This window comes from Somniosus microcephalus, unplaced genomic scaffold, assembly GCF_052327205.1.
Source record: "Somniosus microcephalus isolate GS21.2 unplaced genomic scaffold, FLI_Smic_1.0 unresolved_chr7, whole genome shotgun sequence".
NCBI classification, from domain to species: domain Eukaryota; kingdom Metazoa; phylum Chordata; class Chondrichthyes; order Squaliformes; family Somniosidae; genus Somniosus; species Somniosus microcephalus.
In genome coordinates, this window is record NW_028225185.1 from 2,999,640 (window position 1) to 3,007,869 (window position 8,230).

Here is an 8,230-nt window from a genome sequence, read left to right on the forward strand (position 1 = left end):
GGCCGGGAGGAGTCAATTCAATTCAATTCAATTCAAATCGCTTTATTGGCATGAGATAAGGTACAGCTTATGTTGCCAAAGCATCGAAAAACATTTATGGTTGAACACATAAACGCAGATCTATTCATACAGTGTATAAACAGATATATCCCTGAGTGTATAAATATACATTCGTATAATTTGTATATACTCTTTTCTTAGGTTTACTGGTTGTCCCTCTGTTTATGGCAAGCTGTAACATAGTGTGCCGCTAAGGTTACACAGTTTCTCTGTTCCCCTAGTAGGTATGGGAGTTTTTGGTCGTCATTCAAATTTCTGAATTCAGGGCATATTTGTGTGAATTTTTGGTAGAAATCCTCCCTTATGCCCTGATATTTTCCACAAGCTGTGAGGAAGTGCATCTCTGTCTCCACCACTCCCTGACTGCAGTGAGAGCATATCCTGTCCTCTCTTGGTAGCTGGGTCTGCCTGTGTCTACCTTTTTCGATGGCCAGGCTATGTTCACTAAGTCTGTACCTTGTCAAGGTTCTTCTCAGTTTGCTTCCTTTACCGTGGTCAGGTATTCAGCCATGTTGTATTGTCTGTTTAGGGCCAAGTAGCAATTGAGTTTGTTTTGGGTTTTTGTTGTTTCTGCCCAATATGACAGGTATTTTTCCTTTTGCTTAGTGACAATTGTGTTGGGTCGAATTCTCTGTGCTACGATGTCACTGTCCTGGGGCTGGTTATTGTTAGTAGTGTTAGTAGTTACTTCACTGAGTCCCAGGACTAGTTGACTGAGGGTATTCTTCTTTATGGTCATCTCTTGGCATTTCAGGGCTTCGTAATGATAGCAGTGGGGGTTGCTCATTTTTAGGTGTTTCCAAAATTTGGTGGCTCTTTTTTGGATAGTAATTATTAGTGGATATTGGCCTAGTTCTGCCCTGCATGCATTGTTTACGGTTTTCCTTTGAGTCCAGAGGATATTTTTACAGAATTCTGCATGTAGGATCTCAATTGGGTGTTTGTCCCATTTTGCAAATTCTTGTTGTGTTAGCGGTCCCCACACCTCACTGCCATAGAGTGCAATTGGTTCAATTACTGATTTAAAAATTTTGAGCCAAATGTTAATTGGGATTTCTATTTGGATTGATCTTTTAATGGCATAGAAAGCCCTTCTAGCTTTCTTTCAGTTCATTCACAGCGATGAAAATTTCCCGTAGAGCTGATTTTTAAGCCCAAGTATGTGTAGTTAGTGGTTTGTTCAATTTTAGTTGTTCCTAGTGTGAAATTTATTCTGGGTCCCTGATGTCTGGATCTTTGCTGGAACACAAGGACTTTGGTTTTTTGGGGGTTTATTGTCAGGGCCCAGGTCTGACAGAATGACTCCAGCAGATCCAGGTTATGCTGTAGACCCTGCACCCAGAGCGCCCCCCGGCGGCCGGGAGGAGTCACTGCAGCATACAGACAGCGCTGCCTAGCGGCCGGGAGGAGTTACTGCAGCGGCAGTGCCAGGTCCCACACCCTGGCCTCTATCCCACCAGTGCTGCAACCATCCATTACCAGAGTTGGCTGGACCACAACACGTGCCATGAGGCCTCACCCTCCCCTCTGCCGAAACCGCCCGCTAGGCCAGGACTTTCCTGGAGCACAAAGATAACCTCTGACATTTTCTGCACCATCTCAATCCCCTCCTCTCTACCCTCACCTCCAACAGCGCGCGGGCAGTCCAGACCTTTTCTGGAGAAGAATGAGACCATCTATTCAGCTGCCTCTCTATTCGCCCCTTCCCCCTGTCCCCAAGCCAAGCTTTCCGCAAGGTTCTCTCCTGTCCTGGACCCACATGTTCCCCTCGTTTCTCTCCCATCTTCCCTCGCGCAGTCTCAAAGCTCATTTCATCCATGAGACCCACCTCCTGCTCGCTCGACCCTATTCCCACCGAACTACTGACCACCCAGCTTCCCTTCCTGGCCCCCCACGTTAGCTGATATTGTAAACGGTTCCCTCTCCTCGGGTACTGTCCCCCTCCCTTTCAAATCCGCCATCATCACCCCTCTCCTCAAAAAACCCACCCTCGACCTTCTCTCCTTACAAACTACCACCCCATCTACAACTGCTCTTCTCCAAAGTCCTTGCACGTTTTGCAGCCTCCCAAATCTGTGTCAATCTTTCTCTCAACTCCGTGTTTAAATAAGAACATAAGAATTAGGAGCGGGAGTCGGCCATTCGGCCCCTCGAGCCTGCTCCGCCATTCAATAAGATCATGGCTGATCTTCTATCTCAACTTCACTTTCCTGCACTATCCCCATATTCCTTGATTCCCTTAATATTCAAAAATCTGTCGATCTCTGTCTTGAATATACTCAACGACTGAGCATCCACAGCCCTCTGGGGCAGAGAATTCCAAAGATTCACCGCCCTCTGAGTGAAGAAATTCCTCCTCACCTCAGTCCTAAATGGCCGACCCCTTATCCTGAGACTGTGACCCCTGGTTCTAGACTCCCCAGCCAGGGGGATCATCCTCCCTGCATCTACCCCGTCAAGCATTTTATATGTTTCAATGAGATCACCTTTCATTCTTCTAAACTCTAGAGAATATAGGCCTAGTCTACTCAATCTCTCCTCATAGGACAATCCCCCCATCCCAGGAACCAGTCTGGTGAACCTTCATTGCACTCCATCTATGGCAAGTATATCCTTCCTTAGGTAAGGAGACCAAAACTGTACACAATACTCCAGGCGTGGTCTCACCAGGACCCTATATAATTGCAGTAAGATGTCTTTACTCTTATACTCAAATCTTTCCAGGTCTCCACCCCTGCCACAGCACTGAAACAGCCCTAATCAAAGTGACATCCTCGATGACCGTGACGCAATTTCCTCCTCAACCTCTCTGCTGCCTTTAGCGTGGTTGCTCACACTAGGCCCCTCCAATGCCTCACCTCCGGTTCCCAGCTCAGTGGAACTGTCCTCGCCTGGTTCCACACTAGCCTATAAAATTATAACCAGAGCATCTGTTACCATGGCTTCTTTTCCCACCCCTGCACCACTAGAGTCCCCCAAAATCTATTGTCCCCCTCCTCTACATGCTCCCTCTGGACAACATCATCCAAAGACATGGAGTCAGCTCCCACATGTACACTGGCAACACCCAGCCTTTACCTCTCCCGACCCCTCAACCCGCTCTGAATTGTCACGCTGCTTGTCCGACATCCCGCCGTGACTGAGTCACAATTTCCTCCAGTTAAGCATTGAGCAGATCGAAGCCATTATCTTCAGCTCCCACCACAAACTCCGCACTCTTGCCCCCTAATTCACTCCTCTTCCCCAGCCTCAGTCTCTGGATGAATAGGAGTATTCAACCGCGACTCGAGCTTCCAAACCCATATCATCCCCATCACCAGGAACACTTGCTTCTACCTCCATGACGTCGCCCGTCTCCGCCCCTGCCTCAGCCCAGCCACTGCTGAAACCCTCATCCACTTGTTACCTCCACACTCGACTATTCCAACACTCTCCTGGCCAGCCACCCATCTTCCACACTCCATAAACTCTGCTGCCCCGTGTCCTAACTCACACCAAGTCCCGTTCACCCATCACTCCTGTGCCCGCTGACCTACATTGGCTCCCGGTCGAGCAACGCCTCCATTTCAAAATTCTCGTGTTCAAATCCCTCAATGATCTCGCCCCCTCCCTATCTCTATAACCTCCTCCAGCTCTACAATCCGCACCCCCCCCCCCCAACTCAAGATCTCGGCGTGTCTCCAATTTCCATCACTCCACCATTGGCGGCCGTGCCTTCAGCTGCCTGGGTCCCTGAGCTCTTGAATTCCCTCCCTAAACCTCTCCGCCTCTCTCTCCTCCTTTAAGACACTCCTTAAAACTGACCTCTTTGACCAAGCTTTTGGTCACCTGTCCCGATATCTCGTGTGGCTCGGTGTCAAATATTGTCTGATAACACACTTGTGGATAGAGGAACAGGAGTAGGCCATTCGGCCCCTCGAGCCTGCTCCGCCATTTAATGAGATCATGGCTGATCATCCAAACTCAATACCCAGTCCCTGCTTTCTCCCCCTATCCCTTGATCTCTTTAGCCTCAAGAAATATATCCAACTCCTTGTCTACTTGTGTTACTACATTAAAGGCGCGATATAAATGCAAGTTGTTGTTGTTACAACTTCCTCACCTTTGATCACCAACAACTGGCCAGTTTGTGTGTTTCGGACCCCCACGTACACGGCTGGAGATTTCCCCCCCCCCCCCCACACATCCCTCGGATCAGCAGCAGCCCAGTATCTGCCAGTGTTCTGCAGGCTCCTGTGGTTTGAGGTGATAAACCAAGACCCCATCCATTGCGCCAGTTGAACCGATGTCTCACGGCCCGCTCGGAAGAATGACGTGCTGGTCAACCAGGACCGTTTGACTGGTCCTTCAGCTCTGTGCCGTTGGTAGGAACTTGCTGTGTGCAAAGTGGCTGCCATGCTCGCTAACAGTGACCGCATTGCACGGTAGAGGGAGGGTGTTGAGATAATTGAGGGGCAAGGCATTAATATAAAAATCTTCACTCAGAGGGCGGTGAACCTGTGGAATTCTCTACCACAGAAGGCTGTGGAGGCCAAGTCACTGAATATATTGAAGAAGGAGATGGATAGATTTCTAGACACAAAAGGCATCGAGGGGTATGGGGAGATAGCGGGAATATGGTATTGATATGATCAGATTGAATGGTGGAGCAGGCTCGAAGGGCCGACTCCTGCTCCTATGTTTTCTGTTTCTAAATACATTTTAAAGGAATGAGAGCAGCAAAATGTAAATTTGTTGTAATTTTTTTTTTTTTTTAAACACGTAACAGTAAATGTTAACATAAAAATAATCTTTTAAAAAAGTTATACAAAAAAAAGAAACCATCGAACAGAGTACAGCTACATATTACAAAGGAGAAAAAAAAATCTCGTCACAACACATTCTTAAACCACACACATGTACATCTGGTTCATCCGTGGCGTCGCCACCTCAGAGTGTCCTCGCTTCACCGCTGCGAATCAGCCAGGGCGGAGCCAGCTTGCAAACCTGGGGCGGGTGTCCGTGAAGGGCGACATCATTCCCGACCTTCCAGGTCCTCGCTGAGCCTCGGCGCTTTGAAGCCATCGAGGAAGAATTGGACTTTTTAAGCCAAGGATTGGATCTCGGGACGCGCTTTCCCTTAGCCTCGCTTCAGGCTTGTGGGGTGGAGCTGGCGAAAGAGGCTTAAAAAGTTGGGCCCTGGAGCTTAAAAAAAAAGGTGTCAGCAGATGGAGTATGGAGCTCCCAGCACCCTCCACTCAGCTGAACATAAGTCAGAGCCGAGTTGGAGCGTTAAAAGTGAGAAAGTATCACAATCAAAGCTTCCCTCAACAGGTCCACCTTCCTGCAGTTCTCCTGTACCAAGCATTAGATGCTAAGAGAAAAGGATTCACAAAGAACACTAGGGACATCTGGAGGCAGAATCAGCACTTGTTCTGGGCAGGATTTTTTTTAATATAAAGGCTTGAGGTGAAGCAAAGACCCATTTATAGCTCGAGCCAGGCTCAGGTTCCCTTCCCTCGGCTTAGCTGCTTCCTTGTCGCAGCCATCAGCCCTCGGGCTCTCCCCCCCCACCCCACCCCAATAACCCCAGGAGCGGAGCCGTGTGCCATGCCGTGCCCTTCCGCCTGCAGCAGTGATTCCCAATCCCACCAGATCCCAGACCGTGAACCAAACACGTAACGCGTACACAGAGTTTCAGTGTCGAAGGTGCAGGGTGCAAAGTAACAACAGAAGGGTGCGAGGGAACTGCGAGACCACATCACAGGATTTAAAAAAAAAAACGTTTGTTAGTCTACTCGTTACAAAACTCACCATCTCTCCCCCACCCACCACCCAACTCCACAGTTTCCTGGACAGGGGCACACTGGCATTCCACCTCTCCGTCCTCTGTGTTCCCCCCGGAGGTGCTGGGCTTCGAGTCCCACAGGAGACGCTCCACCCGTCTCACTCAACAGCCAAAACCGCGCACGCGAGCGAGCGAGTCAAGATAGCTAGATTCGGAAAGGCTATTCAACTGCATGAGGCATCAAGTCCAAGCCCAATCCAGTCGTCCCTCTCGGTGTCTCTCTCACGCACACACTTTCCAACAGGGACAGGAACCCAATCTGCAGAACGCAGAGGTGCTGATATTTCCAAACTTTGTAAATGCGAGAGAGAGCTGTGAAACCTTTCGTCACATTCAGAGACAGAGAGAGAGGGGGAGGCACAGAGAGAGAGCTGTGAAACCTTTCGTCACATTCAGAAACAGAGAGAGAGAGAGCGAGAGAGGGGAGGGAGGCAGAGAGAGAGGGGAGGGAGGCAGAGAGAGCTGTGAAACCTTTCGTCACATTCAGAGAGAGGGAGAGGGAGAGAGAGAGAGAGAGAGCCAGGGAGAGAGAGAGAGAGAGAGCCAGGGAGAGAGAGAGAGAGAGCCAGGGAGAGAGAGAGAGAGAGAGCCAGGGAGAGAGAGAGAGAGAGCCAGGGAGAGAGAGAGAGAGAGAGCCAGGGAGAGAGAGAGAGCCAGGGAGAGAGAGAGAGAGAGAGCCAGGGAGAGAGAGAGAGCCAGGGAGAGAGAGAGAGAGAGCCAGGGAGAGAGAGAGAGCCAGGGAGAGAGAGAGAGCCAGGGAGAGAGAGAGAGAGACAGAGGGAGAGAGACAGAGACAGGGAGAGAGACAGAGACAGGGAGAGAGAGAGAGACAGGGAGAGAGAGAGAGACAGGGAGAGAGAGAGAGACAGGGAGAGAGAGAGACAGGGAGAGAGAGAGACAGGAGAGAGAGAGAGAGACAGAGAGAGAGAGAGACAGGGAGAGAGAGAGACAGGGAGAGAGAGAGACAGGGAGAGAGAGAGCCAGGAGAGAGAGAGCCAGGGAGAGAGAGAGAGAGAGAGAGAGAGAGAGAGAGAGAGAGAGCCAGGGAGAGAGAGAGAGACAGGGAGAGAGAGAGACAGGGAGAGAGAGAGACAGGGAGAGAGAGAGAGACAGGGAGAGAGAGAGAGACAGGGAGAGAGAGAGACAGGGAGAGAGAGAGACAGGGAGAGAGAGAGACAGGGAGAGAGAGAGCCAGGGAGAGAGAGAGAGCCAGGGAGAGAGAGAGAGAGAGAGAGAGCCAGGGAGAGAGAGAGAGCCAGGGAGAGAGAGAGAGAGAGCCAGGGAGAGAGAGAGAGCCAGGGAGAGAGAGAGAGCCAGGGAGAGAGAGAGAGAGACAGAGGGAGAGAGACAGAGACAGGGAGAGAGAGAGAGACAGGGAGAGAGAGAGAGACAGGGAGAGAGAGAGAGACAGGGAGAGAGAGAGACAGGGAGAGAGAGAGAGACAGGGAGAGAGAGAGACAGGGAGAGAGAGAGACAGGGAGAGAGAGAGACAGGGAGAGAGAGACAGAGAGAGAGAGAGAGAGCCAGGGAGAGAGAGAGAGACAGGGAGAGAGAGAGACAGGGAGAGAGAGAGAGACAGGGAGAGAGAGAGAGACAGGGAGAGAGAGAGAGACAGGGAGAGAGAGAGAGAACACAGTAAGCTACATAAAATAAACCAGACATACAGATGGGCCCCAGACAGTGGAGATAAATTCATCACAGCACTAAATTCACCTGATCTCACAAGTAAAATTTCAAAATTTAAAGAAAATCTATATGAGATCACCAGAGATGGTGTAAACACGGCCATAGAGGATATAAATATGATCTTCCATGAGGCAGCTGTAAAAGCCGACCTCGTGAAACAGAAGAGGAAGCATCACAAAAGACAAAATAAAAATATGAAATGGTTTGACCACGAATGCAAAAATGCCAGAAAAGACCTGAGAAAAATATCAAACCAAAAGCATCGGCAACCAAACAATCCGGACCTACGTACTAGATACAATGAAACCCTCAAAAGATATAAACACACCATTAGGAACAAAACACAAAACTATACCCACAAAATACTCGAAGAAATAGAAAACTCCACCAATCCAAAACAATTCTGGGAAATGTGGAATAACCTGAGTACAACACAATTGCAAGCATTACCAATCCAAGATGGCGACATCTGGAGAACACATTTTGAAAACCTCTACAAAGACATCCCAAAAAACAAAACAAACCCAAGTCAACATCAGGTCACAGAAAAAACTCCACACATTAGAAGCAACAATTAAAGACAACCAAAACCCTCTAGACTCCCCAATCACATGGAAAGAACTGGCCACAAAAACAAAATCTCTCCACCTAAAGAAA

The 8,230-nt window shown here is 49.3% G+C and overlaps 1 long non-coding RNA gene across 1 annotated transcript; it reads right to left on the reverse strand.

The window, feature by feature from the left end:
- Nucleotides 1-4,781: 4,781 nt before the first annotated feature.
- On the reverse strand, nucleotides 4,782-6,866 carry LOC147086387 (uncharacterized). The gene is made up of 2 exons (XR_015075724.1): nucleotides 5,854-6,866; nucleotides 4,782-5,244 (listed from the first exon to the last, which is right to left on the reverse strand). It is a non-coding gene; the product is annotated as an uncharacterized LOC147086387 (long non-coding RNA).
- Between the last annotated feature and the right edge of the window lie 1,364 nt (nucleotides 6,867-8,230).